This window comes from Lynx rufus, unplaced genomic scaffold (assembly GCF_022079265.1).
Source record: "Lynx rufus isolate CCGP_SWC_20201006 ecotype Redwood Valley unplaced genomic scaffold, mLynRuf1.p SCAF_8, whole genome shotgun sequence".
NCBI classification, from domain to species: domain Eukaryota; kingdom Metazoa; phylum Chordata; class Mammalia; order Carnivora; family Felidae; genus Lynx; species Lynx rufus.
This window is the reverse complement of record NW_025814896.1, coordinates 135,312,435-135,331,641: the sequence shown is the minus strand read 5'-3', so window position 1 is coordinate 135,331,641 and position 19,207 is coordinate 135,312,435. Positions and strand designations below refer to the sequence as shown.

Here is a 19,207-nt window from a genome sequence, read left to right as displayed (position 1 = left end):
GCAAATGTCAAAGCAAAGAAGAACATGAACGGTTCTGTAAGAAATGTATTCCTATTGTTATTTTCACACACTTTTAGTTATTAAAAAAAAAACCAATTGGCCTTCTTGAGTTACTGTAGTTCTGAACTTACGAATTTTTCTAATCCTGTTAAGAAGTTTTAAATGGAAATACGTCAATATACATTTCCATATGCATGTAGGACTCTGTGTTAATTAAATCATCCATTCAATAAACAAATACTGGCAACAAATACTGGGTGCCTCCCATGGGCAGGCACCGTGCTGGGTGCTAAGATGACTGTCCTTGCCAGACATGACAGAGGGTGCTGTTTCCAAGGAAGGATAATAAACTTGGAATTGAACAATTTGCGTGGCTGAGGCCACATGATTCAAGCGTAGTAAGCCTCAGTTTTCTGGATGTTTTTCAGCTACGGTGGAGCAAAGCTGAAGAAAGATGACAGTAATTACAGACGGTGTCACGAAGACAGGAGTTAGCATGGCCACCAGGGTTTCGTCGTCCCCCGTGCGGATCCTGGTGTAGCGGCCTTCCCCGAGACAGTTGTGACATTTAGTTAGCAGCACTGGAAGGTCATAACGTAACAAGCTTTCCCAGAGTCGACCACACTTTTTTTTTTATTAAAAACTGACCTTTATCTGTAGGACTTTATAACCCTGAGAAACAAAAAATCACATTAGCCCTTTCCTCAAGAGATCTAAAAGTACATGCTTCTGATCTTTGTATGTCTTTTCGTTTCCATCTAAAACAGAGCAAAATGAAAATTTTACGAAGAAATGAACTGAGAAGTTGCCGAGTGACTAGCAGATGTGAAGAAGAAATAATCCCTGGGTGAGATTCTGAACGTCTGAATGTCTGAACGTCTGAACGGAGGTGGCCGCTCCGGGAGTGAAAATCACCTGGGCAGACCCGGAGAGAACGTCAGAAGCAGGGTCATCCGTGTTCGTCACACGTTGGGAGCAGAAAAGAGGAAGACTGAGGGCCTCAGCGGTGCAGCTGGGGGTTCATGGCAGGGAGGAACATGAGAGGGAGTGGGGGAACTGTCACAGGCAGGAAGATCGTGTCTTTGGTGTTTGAAATTAATTTTCAAGACCAGGTGCCCTGTACCTCATTCTTTTGGGCATTTCCCCCCAAGGTACTTCCAATGCACACGTCCAGCTGTAAGGATCTGGGTGCACATCACATGACAATCCCTCAAACATTTTATTTTACTTGAAAAACTTGCCTGAATCTAGAATATTCTTTTCTTTAAAAAAAATAAATAAATGTTTATTCTTGAGAGAGAGAGAGAGAGAGAGAGTGAGTGTGTGAGCAGGGGGAGGGGCAGAGAGAGAGGGAGACAATCCGAAGCAGGCTCCGGGCTCTCAACGGTGAGCACAGAGCCTGACGTGCAGCTCCAACTCACAAACCGCGAGACCATGACCTGAGCTGAAGTCGGATGCTTAAACTACTGAGCCACCCACGTGCCTGGAATCTAGTATATTCTATATACAGTTGTGTAACTGTGTGTGTGTATATATATCTTAACTTCAAATTCATGCCATTGTATTTCCCCCAAATTAAAGTAAAATCAACTCTTAATCAAGTTGTGCAGCACATGTCTGTAGTTGTAAGTGCCTCCCAGGGATGATGTGTGCTGTTCCCTCGGAAGAAGAGTGCAGACAACTGGAGAGGTGATGCCCATTCGTGTGGGAAAGAAGGCTATAGGGAGAGCCGCTGATCCATGTGCAAAGGGAAGAGACCAGAACGCTGGGGAAGGGGAGAGCGACCAGGCCACAGACTATGGGGATCAACCTGGAAGGCTCAGGGAGAGGCCGGCTGCCCAAGAGCTGCTGGATGGGAGGGGAAGGACCAGTGATGGTACAAAAGGTTGACACGATCCAGAAGAATGAGGACGGATGCTCTAGACCGTGTCGCCCCCAAATTCATGTTGAAAGCCCAACCCCCAATTAGGGGGGTTAGGATGGTTAGGATGGTTAGGAGGCATCTGGAGGCAGGGCCTTAGGGAGGCGGTTAAGCCATGAGGGTGGAGCTCCCACGATGCCCTTCGTGCCGCCAGAAGTAGAGAACCAGAGACCTTGCTTCCTCTCTCTCCTTGCCACGTGAGGAAAGAGTGTGAAGGCAACAGTGTGCAAACACTGTGCCAACAGTGCAAACAGTGTGCACACCACAAAGAGAGCCTCCAACAGAAATCAGGCCCGTCATCACCTTGATCAAGGACTTCCAGCCTCCAGCGCTGCGAGGAGCCCCCCAGCCTGCAGGATTTTGTTACAGTGGCACGAGCAGATGAAGAAAGGATCTGGCAGTGGGGGTCACCGTCGACAGAGTGGACAAGGGCTGGGTGGGAGGCAATGGAGCAAATCCACGTGATTCGTTTGAGACATTTGCTTTCGAGTTCAGGGGGAGTGGGAGCAAGGCGGGGGTGGGGGGCACAAGCGGGGGCACCTGCAGCATCAGGCAGAGCACCTCTGAAAGCTGGTGAGTTCAGGAAGCCATGGAGGCCGGAGGGGCCCAGCACCAGGCTGACAAGTCCCCATGCCCTTCGACCAGCTCTGAGGTCCTGGTCTGGGCCCCTCAGACCTTCTGGGAGCACAGAAGGACCCTCGGAGCAGAGGTGCCCCCTCGTTGAGCATTGAGCATGTTCTGAATCTCCACATTGAAGCCTCCCAGCAAGCCCACAGGGGAGGTACGGATACGACCCCTTGTTTCCAAAAGAGGGAGCTGGGGATTAGCAAGATTCAGAAATTCGACCGGGTTCCAGGTCAACAGAGACAAAGTACTGAAACCCAGTTTGCTCAGAGACTCTAACCTCCAGTTAACATTTTCTGTGTTCTCAGTTCTCATGCCCCTGGAAGGACCCCATGCTGGCCTCAGGGACCCAGTTGTGTTTAATTGGGGCCACAGAGCTACAGAGCTGTGCCTCTGAGGCCAGACCCATCTACTGAGACATGTGTCTGGAGGTCTGCAGAGGTGTCCTTCTGTCCTGTGGATTTGTGTCACTCCAAATCGGCGATAGTACAGTGCAAGAAACCCACCAAATTGGGGCTCACTCACTGGCTTACAAACATGTTTTGGCCAGTGCTGTATTTTATTTGAATAGTTAACGTGAATGTTTCTAGGCAGGATACGTGCCCTCTCCTTCCATCTCGGCCATCTTGATCCCCCAACCCGCACCCCAGAAGCTTCCCCTCCATTCCTGCTACCCTCTGTGCACTGAAGGCATTTGAGTTGACGGCCCCTGATTAAATTGGTGCTGATCTATTCACAATCATTTTATTACATACTTAATACAATTCAAAAGAAGATCTTCCAGATCAAAAGACCCCCTCGCTCAGGTAAAGGACTGTGATCACATGTATAAGACACAGGTTTTCCCAAGAATATTTTGCAAAAGTCTGGTCAGCAGAAATGCTTGGTGGTTTTCTCTATAACACACATAAACCACAAGTAGGATAGCTGCTTCTCAGCTGATGCTAAAACAAACACAATACTCCCCCCAAATGAACTGGGGTAAGTAAAATTTTAGAATGTCACCGAAGATGTGTTTCATAATAGGTAGAAACAGAACAGAACAACAGAATGGCCTCATTGTTCAGACTAATTTTTTTTTAAGTTTTTATTTAAATTCCGGTTAGTGAAACACACAGTGGAGTATCAGTTTCAGGTATACAATATTGTGATTTTACACTTCCATCCATCATCCGGTGCTCTTTATGGCAAGTGGGCTCCCTAATCCCCGCACCCGTGTAGCCCATCCCCACCCCTCCCCTCTCTGGTAACCATCAGATTGTTCTCTATAGTTAAGAGTCTGTTTCTTGGTCTGCCTCTCTCTCTTTTTTCCCTTTACTCATTTGTTTCTTAAATTCCACGTGTGAGTGAAATTATATGGTATTTGTCTTTCTCTGACTTTTTTTGCTTAACATAATACACTCTGGTTCCATCCACATCATTGCAAATGGCAAGATTTCATTCTTCTTTATGGCTGAGTAATATTCCATCGTATATAGATACCATATCTTCTTTACCCATTCATCAATTGATGGGTGCTTGGGCTTTTTCCATAATTTGGCTATTGTAAATAATCCTGCTATAAACATTGGGGTACATATGATCTATTTGAATTAGTATTTTGGTATTCTTTGGGTAAATACCCAGTAGTGTAATTGCTGGATTATAGGATAGTTCTATTTTTAACTTTTTGAGGAAACTCCACACTTTTTGCCAAAGTGGCTGCACCAGTTTGCATTCCCACAAAGGCTGCAAGAGGGTTCCCCTTTCTCCACATCCTTGCCAACACCTGCTGTTTCTTGTGTTGTTGATTTTAGCCATTCTAACAGGTGTAGAGTGATATCTCCTTGTAGTTGTGATTTGCATTTCCCTGATGATGAGTGATGCTGAGCACCTTTTCATATATGTTAGGCGTCTGTATGTCTTCTTTGACAACATGGAATGCTTGGGGCATCTGGGTGGCTCAGTCGGTTGAGCACTGAGTCTTGATTTTGGCTGAGATCATGATCTCATGGTTGTGAGATTGAGCCCTGCTCTCGGGGCGGGGGGGGGGGGGGCTCCACACTGGACATGAAACCGGCTTAAGATTCTCTCTCTCTCTCTCTCTCTCTCTCAAATAAATAAATAAGGAATGCTGCACAAATTTTCAGGTCATCCTTGGGCAGGGCTGTGCTAATCACTGTATGATTCCAATTTTAGTGTATGTGCTGCCAAAGCGAGCACCAGACTAATTCTTTAAAACACTTCACAAATCGGGAGACAAAAGGTTTGTTCATCCCCTACAACTGGCTTTGGGTGCAGTGAGCAAACCATGTACTACGTGGGATCCGTGGGAAATGTGGGAAAGTGAGACGATAAAACACTTAAGATGCCCCTTTACTTCTAGCTGTGTTCTAGTATCAGGAAAGGACCTGGAAGTTAAAGAACAGAATCAAAACTGGATCTGAAACCTGGTCCTCTCGTTGAGGAAGAAGGGATGGCAGTATTCGAGTGTCTGCTGTGCTCCTGGAACCTGGCACCCGCGGGTCATCCCCGCGAGACCTTGGAGCTGCCTAGTCCTGCCGTTGCAAAAGAGCATATGCACGCTGAGGACAGAGGGCAAGCCCGCGCTAGTTGGCGGTGGGGTGGGCACTGCAGTCAGGCCTCTGGGGAACCACGGCCCACACTCTCAGTGACCACACCCCAAGTCTATTTGGATTGTTGCAATTCGGCACCACCCTCCACGGCCTCCCGTGAAGCCGGGCTGAATATTCGGTCCAGAGGCAGGTGAGTCCGAGGAGTTTTACCACCTGTCCCCTTCCCGTGGACACCCTGGCATACACAGCTCTGCGTGCAGGCAGATGATGGACATGACCCCACTGGAACACAGCTGTAGGAAGACCAACACTTCTCCATGGTCCCTGGCCAGACCCGGTGGCAGGGATGTGGCCTCAGCTGCCACCTGACACTGCGGAGCTGTGGGCCTTCTGACGTGGCAGAGGACGGTCTCTCCAGCCTGTGGACTCATTCAGCCAGGGGGCTCAGCACCAAAACTGACAGGCAGCTTTACGAATTGCACTGGCCTGACCAACCCAGGGGGGTGGAACTCTACCCTCAGAGGCCCGGATTGGGCCGGTTGCCATGGCAACTGCCTCACAGCCCAGAACTGCCTTTCCTTTGAGACCAGTGAAGGCAGGGCGGGAGCCAGCCCATGGCACCTGCTCTCTCTCCATGTGAGCTTACGGGCATCGCTGCCTTCCCTACCTCCCCGGCCAAGGTCAACCCAATGAGTCCAGCGTTCATGGATCTGTTATGGTGCAGAGCAGCGGGGTGGACACTTCTGCTCTGCCCTTCTAGAGACCCTGCTCTCCTCTTCCCCCTCAGCCTCCAGCACTCCCCAGGCAGCCCTCTGTTCCACCTTACCATTCCTATCTTGCAAAAAAAATTCTCGGCAAGTCTCCACTTACCAATGAGACACATTCCCTGGCCATGCCCAGGGTTATGGAAAGCTTAAGAAGAAACAATTAATTTTGTTTCAGCAGGTGAGTGTGGGGCAGGTGGGTTAAAGGAACACTATACACAAGATGTGGGTTGAGCCTCACCTCTGACGCCTGGGAGACAATTTTCCCAACAGAGAAGCTGAAAACAAGGACAGTCAAGGCAGGAGCGGCCACACAGAGCGGAGCAAAGGCACGGAAAGCAGAGAAGGCAGCTGCGGGTGAAGGGCAATCTTGAGCGTGCCTAGATACGGGGATAAGAACCCAAGAGAACCAGCAGAGGGGGGCGGTTGGGGAGGGCCATACGGCTGTCAGCTGTGACTTACTTTGCAAGGGATCTTGAATTCCTGGCAAGGGATTTGGGGGACTGGCCTCTGGGTGGCCAGTTGTTAGCGGAGATGCTAAAGGTGGGAGCTGTTCAAATCTGATACGTGTTTTGGATGAACTCTTAATAATGTCTAACCAGTGCCTATTCATCAAAAACCTACTACGCTCCCAGCCTGTTACAAGAAAGCCAGCGCCGTAAATAAGTTTCGTGTCTGTCGTGGGTTAAACCGGTAGATCCCCATAGCAGCCCAAAGCCCCAGAGAAGCACTTGTTCACATGCAAGGGAGGTATGAGGTCTCCTGTGTTGATATTTGGTCACTAAGGTCCCAGGGCAACTTTGACCATTTGAGTCTTCGTTAGTAAACTCTCATTATCCCATCGACGTGCCTGAAAGCTGTAAAAATTGTATTTCCTCGACCAGAAGGATTTATGACTGCAAGCTCTGGTTGGTTCAGACCGGCACCTGTTCTCCAGCTCCTCCGCCCCAACCCCCAGCTTTGTGAATGAAAAGGTGTGAAGTGAAAAAGGCCTTCTTCCATACTCAAAGGAAGGTCCCTGTGTAGAGGCAAAGGGCTTCTCCCAAAGAGCACTGGGTTTACAGCATCTTGTATTTATCGTCTCCAGTCCCAGTGCTCACTATGTGAACATGGACCTTTGGCTTGACTGACTAGAATCCTGGCACCCTCGTTCAAACCAGGAGAGATAACAAGAGCTCCCCTGTGGGGACTCGGGCTGCAAGTTTAAGCTTGTGAGAAGGCCTGTGCCCTCAGAGATGCCCCTAGTCTGTCCGCATGGGGAGTGCTGGGCCATACTGGGGATACAGAGTTCTATCCAAAGCAGAGACAGGGGTGGTTTTATTAGTGTGCATTCTGTCTGTGAGTAAATATATGATTCCCATCAGGTGTTTTCAAATACTGAAGATCTCTTTATAAACCACTTCTGTTCTCCGGACCTCAGGACCCTCTATTGGGAACCTATTGATAACATGACCCCTAATTCCTTCTGGTCCTTTCACGGACAACCTGTTTTTGTATCCTCTGCCGGAGAAGTGCGCAGTGGAATGAATGAATGAATGAGACACAGTCCTTGACGTTCCTGGGGAAATCACGACTGAGGATTGTCAAATCAATTGAACCAGTCCCTGGGTACGTATTTGTATGAAGATTCCCCAAGCCCCTGATCAGATGGATTGGCAGAATATCACCCATGGAAGGGGACAGACAGCTGTCGAGTCACACAAAGGGTGCAGAACAAAGCATATGTTCCACTCAGACAGCTGATTGTGGAGTGCTGAGGAAACCCATCTACTTACCACTCAAGTGTCAGATTTCACCACTGATACTTGTTGCCATAGTGTTTGTTTTAATTTTGTTCCCCCAATTCACGTGCTGTTTGATTTGGTAATTGGCCCACGTATTTCCAGCTGGTAAGCGTCTCCAACGGGCCAAGCAATGGGTTCTTCCTGCAACCCAGCCACGGGATGGCTTTCACCCTCAGGACAAGCGGAGAGGAGAGTCTGGCTCTGACCACCTCCCAGGGAGGGCTGTCCGCTTAGCCACGCCCCCAGCAGGCATGGCCGCTGTATTCATTCATCTGTATTCAGCCCAGCGTGGACGTATGCAGCCCCTCCCTCACCGTAAATATGATATTCAAAGGCTCCCTCTGTTTTCACATCTGCAAGCATCGCTCTTATTTAAATAATGTTCCAGCGGCCTCGGGGGCCCGCAGGTCCTAAGCAGAGCAGCACCAGCTTGCCAGGTGCCCCGACCCGTCCCCTGCGGCGGCCCGCGGCCCCCGCTGCTCTGGGCCAAGGTGAAGCTTGAGTTATCAGGCTGAAGCTTGGGCCAGCGTGACTTGTGACATCCTCCACAGAAACCAGGGGCGTCGAATCACGTCCTCTGTCAAGCTGCATTGAGACTCACATCCACCCCGAGCTATCAGCATACCCGAGAAAGTTCCAGAACTGCAGAGGTGAAAACAGACCTCAGGTGCCCGATGTGTGATATGGCATTCTCTGGTAGATCTGCATGTTAATCAGGGAATTCTCTGTTCCTCCCAACAACTGCAATGCCAATGAAAATAATACAATAACAGCAGCAACAAGTACTATTACCGCAGCTGTGTTGGCTTCAGTTACCTGGGAAGCAGAGCTGAGACCAGAGGTTGATTCGGGAGGTGAGGAAACGCTGGTGGGGTGGGAGGAGACTCAGGGAGGGAGAGCCTGGTGCCCATCTCCTGGGGCTGCCTTAGCAAAAGTGACTGCGAGCGGCCGGGGACAGCCGGAGGCTATCTTCTCACACACGTGGAGGCCGGAAGTCTGAAATCAAGCTGTGGGCAGGGCCGTGCTCCCTCCAAGTCCTCCAAGAAGGATCCTTCCTGCCTCGTCCGGCTTCTGCTGGTCCAGGTGTCCTGGGGCTGTGGCTGCGTCCCTTTAAGCTCTGCTTCCCTAGTTGCACGGCATCTTCCCTCGGAGAAAGGAAGTTCCAAGAAGTCCCCGTGATGAGCAAGGAGCAGAAGTATATTTTCCCCAGAGCCTGATCCCTGAACTAACATCCTAGATCCCCTGGATGCGAAATAAGAAAGTACCGCGGGGCATTCGTCATCCCTGCCTGCTTCTGCTCTGAGACACACTGTCCAGCAATCACAGAGCTGAAGGCTACCCCAGACCACCTGTCTGGATCTTCTGATCTCAGTCATGATGAAAAAAAAACCCCAAAGCTGGGCCAGTGGGCCCAAGATTCTGAGCCAGGAGTAGAAGGGCCAGGGACAAGTGTAACAAGAATCCTCTGCGGCTGCCCTGTCTCCTTTCCTGTGCTGGGCTTCGGCGAGTGGGTATCTCAGACTCCAGACAGCTCACGAAATTGCCAGTCCAGCTTTACAGATGAGGAAGCTGATGAGAAACATCACTACATCTGACAGATCCTAGTCACGGGGGAAATGACTATGAGAAAACGTGGCTGCCCATTTGGGGGAAAAATAATAATGAAGCCATATCCTCTCCTCATCCTTCATATCAAAATAAATTCCATATGGATCATAACAATAATGCAAAAAACTTAGATTAAAATCACCATAAAGGATTTGGGTGAATACGTTCATAATCTTGTGATATGAAAAGCCATTTTAAGTATGTCGACACAGCCAGAAAAGTATTTTAAAGAAATAGTAGTATGGCCAAGAAACACAACAAACAAAGCTTATAGAAAAAATGACATCAGGAGAAAGGTATTTTTAGATAATATTCTTAATGTACCGTGAATGCATTAAAAAGAATAAGTAAAATATTAGTATTCTCAAAAACATGGACAATTCATGGCGAAAGAAAAGAAAAATTAAATAGACCACAGACAGATAAAAAGATCTTCGACCCTTCTTCTAATTAAAGAAACACAATTGAAATCCTATACTTTCAGATAAAAGTATTGATATGTTGGAAAATTCAAAACATTGACACAGCCATGAACTGCTGGTACCAGTCTGGGGATGACCTTGAAATACATGCCAGAATCTTAAATAAGCATAACACATGGTCTACTCATTTCAGGGTGTGCATTTATCTATAGGGATCACTGCTTTTTTTTTTATTTTAAATGTTTACTTATTTTTTATTATGGAGAAAGAGAGTGTGAGTGAGTGAGGGAAGAGCACTGAGAGAGAGAAAGAGGGAGACAGAGAATTCGAAGCAGGCTCCGAGCTGTCAGCTCAGAGCCGGACACAGTGCTCGAACTCACAAACCGTGAGATCACGACCTGAGCCGAAGTCAGGCACTTAACCGACTAAGCCACCCAGGAGCCCCCAGAGATCACTGCTTTTTAAAGATTTATGTTCAAGGATATTTACTGTAAAGCTGTTAGAGCAGAAGAAAAGCAAAGAAAAACACAAACAACTGAAATCTCCATCAATAAGTGGTTTAAAAGCTTCTGGTATATTATTTTGAGGGATAGAAGGCAACCAGTAAAAATGCTGGTATAAATCTATATTTATGGAAATGGAACAATGCTCACATGCATTGATTAGGTTAACACTGGAGCTCAAGAAAGCTGGAAGAAAGAGCTGGAAGGATCAGCAGATAGGTAGTTCGTGTTGCTAGGAGAGCGGAGGGAGCCTACCCAGAAGCATATACATAGGAGGGAGGAAAAAAGATGGTCTGGATTAGAGTATCAACAAAAAAACTCAGAAAGATGGCCAGGGAAAAAGAAACAAAACTGGAGAAAGGGTCATCATGGAGGCCAAGGGACTAGATTTTTCTCAAGAAGAGGAAGTTCAACAAAACCAAATGCTGTGAAAAATCAAGTAAAATGAGTACTGACATATTTACGGAGTTTGACACACACACACACACACACACACACACACACACACACACACACAATGGCAGTGGTCTGAATAAGCCTGGTTTCATGGCAGGAAGTTAAAGGGCACAGAGAATCCACATTGCAGCAGGTTTAGAAGTTGATGGAGTTGAGAAAATACAGAAAATGTAGACAAACAGTTCAGGAAGTTCAACTGTAAATGAGAGGAGAGCCGCAGAAGGGTGTTTCGTCTGCCTCACTTTTTTCTTTTAAGAGGATGGAAATCTGAACGTGCTTCAGGGCTGATGGAAGAAGATGTTGAAGAGAAAATAAAATTCCTGGGTAAGTGGGAGGAGGTGGCCCTACACCAGAAGAAAAGGCATCTCCTAAATATAATGGGAGGGGAGGAAAAATATGGGTGGACATCAAAGTAAGTTTTAGGGTTTGTCGTCAGTTTACTTAGGTGGAGACTCTTGGATCTGATCAAGCCAGGCAGCCGAAGGGGGGAAGAAAAGAAAACTCAGATGTTGCAGGAAAATTTAAGGGTCAGACTTAAAAACGGCATTCACCACTTTCACCTACAATTGCACTAGCCAAAATCCAGTCATTTGCCCAAAAAAGCCACAAGGGGAGTACAAATGTTGTCTAGCAGTGTACCCAACAAGAGGAAAGAGACAGATGTTGGTGAGCATTAGTTTTCTCTGCTGAAGGGGAAAACATGTGTTGTTGTAGTTGTTGCATTGGTTTTGTGTTGTGTTCCTAATGGCTGACTCTGTGACTTGAACATGGTAGGTCTTCAAAAAATCTTTGAAAAAGAAAGAAAGGAAGGAGGAGTGTGAGAGAAAAAGAGAGAGAGAGAGAGAGAGAGAGAGAGGTGTTTTTTCTAGAACTGAGGCAGATGATTCAGGCATAGATATAGAAGGTAGCTGCTTAACTGGTGTGACTTGAGTTGTGGTCTTCCTATCAAATTCCTGTAACAATGAAAACCCAGTTGTGGCAGTTACCAGCTCTACCCTAAAAACTGAAGACAGCTGATACAAAATCGAAGCCTATCGACAAAGTGCCCTAAGTTCTGTAAAAGTAAGAAGGTGCCAGAAACCAAAAAAGGTAGGTCACAAATGTGCAAATGTTATGATCATCCCAAGTGTCCTATAGAATTAACAGTTGGTGGCACTGATGTTGATAGCTATACCTTTTATGCCCCTCAAGGTCTCATTTAGCTTTTTCTTTTACTTTCCACCCATCCATCCATTCATTCATGCATTCATCCAATTGTCCAAAAAAGTGCACCATTCTGAGTTAGTACCAGTGATGGCATTTAGGTTCAAAGAGTTGATTAAGACTATTTTACAGTCTAGTAGGAAGACAAACATGGATACCAACAAGTGCACTAAAGTGGATTCCAGGGGAGGCCAAATGAACCAACTAATTCTATAAGAGGAGTCGGAAAAGTCTTCAAAAAGATTACAACTCTCAAACCAGATCTTGAAAGAGAAGATGGTGTTCACCCGAGGATCTCAAGGACAAGAGAATATGGAGCAAGAAGGAAAGACATTCGAAGCACTAACAGAATTAACAAAGGCATGATGTAGGAACGTGCACAAAACAGCATGGCGCATCGATTGTCCTGCGTGCCATTCTATGTGGCTAGCTACCTGCACGAGGAGGTGTTGGCTCACCACTTCTAGATGTAGGGCTGGTACTCATTCCTCACACTGGCAAAGCAGCCCCAGTTCCCAGGAATCAATGGGAAAAGTGCGTTTCCATCTTGTTGGAAACTTCATAATTCTGAAGGTCACATTTATGTCTTTATTTCAGTGTAACACACTTCATAAAATGACTACAGGTTATATCATCCCTTTCTAACATTTATTTGGAGCTCATCCCATTCTCTCTATATGTGTGGTCTGGCTTTTGTTTTTGTTTTTTAATTTTTCCATTTAGAGAGGGAACAAATCACATCTTGCTCAAAACACTCTGTCTTTAGTATTTCTGTATCTTCAGATTGTCTACAGTGATGTTAATGTAGCACTTTAAAATGCCAGTATGTTTTAAGAGCACAGTATACCTTCAGTTCTTGCAAAAGCATCACATTATTCAATGTACACAACTGCAAAAAAGATATGACTCATATAATTTACGTGTCCTTGTGGTGTGTTATTAATGTGTGCACTTTATAAGGGTATAATTTTGGAAGCAATTTTCCATAAAATTGTGATAAGTGTTATCTTATAAATTTGAGATAATTTGGCACAATATTCATTTAACCAAATTACCCCACTAATAACATCTCTTCATCTGTAAATACCAGTTCAGACTGACACTACACATTTTCTGGTAAGACCTTGAGGCTTGTAGACTCACCCAGGTATTGTTGCATACTTAGGGTGAGGAACCAGCTCTGTTCACCTAGGTTGGAACGCACAGCCATATGCTACTTGGCCAACACTAATACTTTGGCATAAAGGCTAAAACTCTAATAACATTTGCTTCTAGGAAGTCATCAAGGCAGGAGTATGTATCAAAATGAATAATGGATTAATGTCAAGGTAACTTACCATCATGTGCTGACTCGGCTTTTTGGTATCGGTTCTGTGGCTTTGGACAAGATCTTACATGTCAATAATCTTCAGACTCTTCATTGATTATATGAAGATAATGGGACTTGACTGGATCGAAAAGGTTTCTTAGAGCATAAAATCAATGATCTCTGATTTACTTTAGTACTTAATTACATGTTACTCTATCCTGTGTGTTTTTAAAGTCCATCACAGCTCTACAAATTTACTTCAAAGTCATCCAAGCCATGGCACAGATCATCCATTCGTTCATTTTATAAAGCAGTTTAGAAAGATTAGTAGCTAGGACTGAGGAGTCCCAGAGGCCTGTCTTTAGGTCCCATCTCCACCACTTACTGGCTCTGTGTTCCTGAAAAATTTACTTCTCCTCCATACAGGTTGCTTTGGGTATGTTACACAGTCTCCCTGACCCTGAATTTGAGTTTCTTCATCTGTAAAGTGGAAATGATAATGCCTCTCTTCATAAGGAGATAGTGAAGAGGCTAAGGGAATGCCAGTGAGGGCGGCGGCACAGTGAAATGTAGTTCATAACCAAATGTAGTTCATGACCAAACATGAAAAATACTGAGGAAGGATAGATCTTAGGGAAAATCCACTCTCTCTTCCTAAACCCAGCCTAGCATGCAGGGGAAGACAAGCATTCCTCGTGCTGCTGCTAGTTACCATGAATGAAGAATCACTCTCTATCTCCCATCACAGTGCACTAGAAGCACTAGCCAAACACTTCTTGAATTAAACTGAAACCACGTTCTCATTTTATTTAAAACTATGCAGCAAAAACGGAACAGGAAGATGAACGCCATCATTATACCCAATGCTACCTTGTATTCCGGGAAGGCAGAAGCATGCCACAGAGTTCTGCTCAACCACAAAGCCACCTAGAAGTACCAAATGCAAGATGCCATTCAGGAGGAATCTTAGAACGAGGTGGTGGGCAGGTGGGAGGGCTTGGCAGGGCTTCCAAAGACCTTGAAGCCAGGCTGGGACAGGATGAATGGCCTTGGTGGTTAGGAACAAAGGCATTACTGTGCTAATTCTCTTTGTGATGTTGAGGGTAAATGTCCTGGTCCCTAGAGTCTACAGGCATGACAGATCATAACTAATGGGCCAACTGCTCTCCCTGGCCCAGGCTGCACTGACACCTGGCCTGCATCTTTCAACGATGAGTGAGGTGTGGGGATAAAACACATTTTGCTAAGCTGTGTCCATTACGAAGTAAATCATGGCGTATCATGGTTAGGCAGATATCGCGAGTTCTAGCCTCCACGACTAAATTTCTGTGCATATTGAACCTTTCATTGACAGCGAAATCTCACACACACACACACACACACACACACACCCCTTTAATCCAGTCATTCATCATGTATTCATTAAATATTGTCTGACGGCCGACTACACCAGGAGGAGAGAGTGATAAGACACAACATTGTCTTCTGAGAGCTTAAAGCTGCCACGGTCAGCAGGCCTCACTGGTGTTTCCTTAGCACCTTCTCCTAAATCCACACTTCCCTTCCTAGTCCTAGTGACAACTGAAGTAGGGTAGGGGCACTTATCCAAACTCTCCTGAAAAGAAAAGGGTCTCCCCAATAAAGAAATCTGGGTCTCCAGAGAGGCCAGTGCTAGCCGGCTACCAATTAGCCAACGAAAACGTCTCAGAGTTTTGCCACCACCAGGCAGCTAAGAAGAGGGTAAAACAGCATAAATTATTAGGCTCACGGCACCAAAGGGGACCCAGCCTAGACCGTTGTGTATCAGTACAAACCTGTCCTTAGTAGCAGGTCAAAATTGTTTTCACTGGGGTCTGAAACTACTTCTAAGAGCCTTTCCCCGTTCAACTTTTGGTATACGCTGGGCATCGGGTAGTGTTTTATTACAAAGAAGAACTTGAATTTGTTTCCCCAAAATAGGTATGTGGAACGGTTGAATCTCAACTCTCTGTTTACTTAACTCCTGCATAATCCTCATGTGAAATGCTTCCAAGCTCTAAGGACGGAGTTAGCTGTAGAGTTAGCAAATGTTCAGAAAGAAGCCACTTTTCTTTTTAACGCTTATTTATTTTGAGAGAGAGAGCATGCATGAGTGGGGGAGGGACAGAGAGAGGGCAAGCGGGGGTAGGGGGCAGCAAGAGAGGGAGAGCGAATCCCGAGTATGCTCTGTGCTGTCAGCACAGAGCCCAATGTGGACTCCATCTCATGAACTATGAGATCATGACCTGAGCTGAAATCAAGAGTCGGGACGTTCAACGCGCTGAGCCACAGGCACCCTTGAAAGAAGCCAACTTTTACGCTACTCTACACCTGGCCTTCCAAGACAAAAAATAAACATTTAAGACAGGACTGTTGGACAGAGGAAACTGCAATCCATGAGAACAACACAAAAACAAGTTACAAGAGACAAACAATTCGGGTGAGGATACATGTGGCCCTCAGTTGTGTGGCCCCCACTAAGGGCGGCTGAGTTAGGGCAAGCTGGGAGTGGCTAGAGATGGCCGAGGTAGGGAGGATCGCCTTCGGAATGTGGTGCGCATGTATTCCTACTCAGAAAGCCCCTCTGAGCCCCTATGGGGGCCTCTGCACTCGGAAGCAGATGAAAAGACAGAGCTAGCTGACCCAGACCTGGGCACGTGCTGTGAAACCACAGAAACTCCACGGAAGTTCCAGAGAGGAACCTTTTAGTTCCACCTCGGCAGAAGGGAGCGTTCACGTGGATACAAAAACCACGCTTCTCTAAAAGTTTGCAAATCCCCACTTAATTCTCACCCTTTTACAGCTGTGGCAACACGGTGGTAATGTCACAGGAATGTTGAGAAGTCGCACACAAATGCAACAATTACTACAGCTTGGAGACTAGTCATACAAAGTCGCGAAACCTGGCAATACATTTGTGTGTAGCTGACGGTGACCTGACAGCCAAATTTCCCACAAGCTTCAGAAAGAATTTTCACCACCCATGACACCAGCCGACTAGCCAAGGCTGTCTTGGGTGTCAAAGGGTTCGGGCAATGTGGATGGCAATCGAAGCTCTGAAGTAAGATCCTCAGAGGTTGGTCAAATTCTGAAATGCTTAGCTACGCTTCATCCAGGGAATGCTGTATTTTCAGACTGGTGCAGAGAGCTTCAGTGCTATATTTTTAAAATGTGTTTCAATGCTACAAACCCATATTGAGCATATATTGTGCCAGGCACTCTGCAAGACACAAAAATATAGACATAAATAAACTGTATTTCCTGCTCTTAATGAGGACCTAGTCTGACAAGAAAAACATAAGCAAGTAAGTACAAGGGATGTGACAAGTATTGTGAAAGAATTACATAAAAGAAGCTAAATGTTTTACAGGCACCATTTATATCATCATCACTGCAGAACAAAACTACAAACCTATTAAGTTGTCATGGAACCATTTGACCACAGTTTCCTCCTTGATCATAAAACCATAAAATATTTGTATAGCAGAACATAGCTTTAATACAGTATCAGCTACATCAATTTTCACAATCCCTAAAGTAATCCTTTATGTCTGGTGTCATAACACCCTTCTAAGAGTAAATAAATTGAGGTTCAAAAAATGAAGCCAAGACCCAAAACTAAGAAGTCTCTAATTAAATAACTGGCCTAGAACCTTGGACCTCAAACCACATGCTCTTCTCAAAACAACCTATGGTTCTATCATAGCTGTAATTCCTCAATGTATAACCAATCACATAAGTAATTACATTAAATGTAAATGGCCTAAACCTGCTAATTAAAGATGGAGATTGTCAGATTGGATTAAAAATAAAATAAAACCAAAAAGCTAAGCCTAAATATCTTCTTTTAATAATGGGTTAAAGGGGCACCTGGCTGGCTCAGTCAGAAAATCATTTGACTCTTGATCTCAGGGTTGTGGGTTTGAGCCCCGTGTTGGGTGTGGAAAGTATTTAAAAAAAATAATAAACTTAAAAAAAATAATATATTGAAGAGATGAGGAGACCAAGGACGTGGGGAAAAAATGTTCCCATCCTTAATTCAAGAAAAATAGGGGTGCCTGGGTGGCTCAGTCAGTGAAGTGTCTGATTTTGGCTCAGGTCATGATTTCGCAGTTTGTGAGTTCGAATCCCACAATGGGCTCTGTGCTGACAGCTCAGAGCCTGGAGCCTGCCTTGAATTTTGTGTCTCCTTCTCTCTCTGCCCCTCCTCTGACTCGTACTCTGTCTCAGTCTCTCTAAAAAGTAAATAAACATTTAAAAAAATAAAGAAAAAGAAAAGACAGTAACCTGTAAGATCACAATATTTCCTGAACCCATAAGAGACCAGAGGTCTCGGTACAACTAAGAAATTCAAAACACAGGCAAAGATGGGAACTGGAAGGGAGGTGGATGTGAGCAATGGCTTCTTGGAGTGGATGTAACTGAAGGTGCACTACCAGAGGCTATGGAATCCCTGGGTGTCCCAACCTCAGGGGGTTCACACCGAGTTCCACTTCCTCTCTGTGGACCTCAGTAGGTGCTTACAAGAGCAGTGCGGAGGGGAAGGGGGAAAAAAAAGAGAGGGAGGCAAACCAGAAGAGACTCTTAAATACAGAGAACAAACTGAAGGTTGCTGGAGGGGAGGTAGGTGGGGGGTGGACTAAATGAGTGATGGGCATTAAGGAGGACACCTGTGATGAGCGCTGGGTGTTATGCCTAAGTGATGAATCACTAGGTTGTACTTCTGAAGCCACTACCACACTATAGGTTAACTAACTAGAATTTAAATAAAAACTTAAAATAACAACAACAACAAAACACCACTGTGGAAGGGCAGGAACGTGAGGAAGCCCCCTGGGCAGGTGTGGGGGGGGGGAGTGAGGGGATGGCAGCAGCAGGAGGCCATAAAGCTCCACTCAGACCTTGCCCCCACCACTCCATCTACTTTAGGGAATACGAGACTTAAGACACTAGAGGAAAGAAAGACAGCAAACCTGATTGCTCCAAGGCCCCAGGTGAAACCCACTGCAACTTTGGCAAAGGAAGAGGAGAAAACATATTCTACCCCCAGAGAGGGCGTATCAGAGACTGTCCAGGGCTGGGAAAATTAGACATCCCCTGCAGGTGGGAGGACACAGTTGTTCCCTGAGAGGGCCACCCTGGGAACTAGGGGCACGGGATCTGCCCGAGATGCAGGCTGAACCAGGACAACAGAAGATTGTCACTGGGTGGGGGTGAGGGTGCACAGGGAGAGTCTCTCCAAGGCAGGAGCACGAAGGAAAAGCTTAAGGCTAATGGTGAAACAGCAGAGAAAAGGCACCAGGCAAATGAAGCCCAAGGTCACGCTAGAGGAGCTGGAATCCTGTGACCTGAGGCACCAAGGACAAAGACAGCAGCAACAAATCCCGCTCTCACAAATTCCCCGCTAAATTGACTCGCATCCCTTTGCTGGAGGCCTAGCAAAAGAAAAGGCATTCTGCTAACACGACAGTTGCCAAATGTGAGGTGTTCAATAATAAGCCTACATTTTTAGGATGATTCCTGCAACATACTCCCAATTCATTTTAGGGTTTTGTTCTGAGTAAATCTTCATTTTTGGAAACGGAATATTTATAATTAATTAATTCCACGAATTAATTCTCCGTGATGATATTTTAACAACACAGACTCATGATGGCCGGCCTCCTGCTTCTAATTCTTCATGGCTGACCCTCACTCCTCATCCAGCCTGGTCCCTCCGATCCTTGCTGAGACCACTCACTGTCCTGGGGGTCCCCAGATGTCCTCATGTCTGTCCAACCCCGCCCTTCCCATGTGCTCTTGTCTTTGGGATGTTCTTATTCTCATTCTTCTCTGACTGGTTCCTTTTTCACCTCTCTGGTCATAGTTTAAATGCTACCCTCCTCAAGAGGGGTCAGGCTGCTAGGGAACAATCCCATGGGCCAAATGGCTTAGACAAGACTCTCTTTTAAATAAAAAAAGTATCAGATTGGGGGTGCCTGGGAGGCTCAGTAGGTTGACTGTCTGACTTCAGCTCAGTCATGATCTCAGGTTTTGTGGC

The 19,207-nt window shown here is 46.1% G+C and overlaps 1 non-coding gene across 1 annotated transcript; it reads right to left on the bottom strand.

The window, feature by feature from the left end:
* Window positions 1–4,644: 4,644 nt before the first annotated feature.
* On the bottom strand, window positions 4,645–4,747 carry LOC124504442 (U6 spliceosomal RNA). The gene has a single exon (XR_006960421.1). It is a non-coding gene; the product is annotated as a U6 spliceosomal RNA (small nuclear RNA).
* Window positions 4,748–19,207: the final 14,460 nt, after the last annotated feature.